Raw genomic sequence first — 251 nt, 5'->3', positions numbered from 1 at the left:
AGCGGGCAGGGATCGGGAATGGAGCGGGAGCGGGCAGGGATCGGGAGAGCCGCAGCCCCGGGGCGGGCAGGGAGCTGGGCTGAGGTCGGTCGTCACCGAGGCCATGGGCAGCCGCAGTTTGGGTCCAAACCCGCGGAAATTGAGCACACACGGCCAGGTCCCTGCTGACCCCAGCCCAGCGCCGTCCTGCTCCTGCAAAAAATGGGGGAAAGTCCAAAAAATTCAGCCTGGCCTCACCGCACGTGAAATCC

The sequence above is a fragment of the Corvus kubaryi genome, unplaced genomic scaffold, assembly GCF_017639235.1.
Source record: "Corvus kubaryi isolate FWS band 111438036 unplaced genomic scaffold, C.kubaryi_AGA036_p1.0 37354, whole genome shotgun sequence".
Classification (NCBI taxonomy): domain Eukaryota; kingdom Metazoa; phylum Chordata; class Aves; order Passeriformes; family Corvidae; genus Corvus; species Corvus kubaryi.
This window is presented reverse-complemented; position numbering follows the sequence as displayed.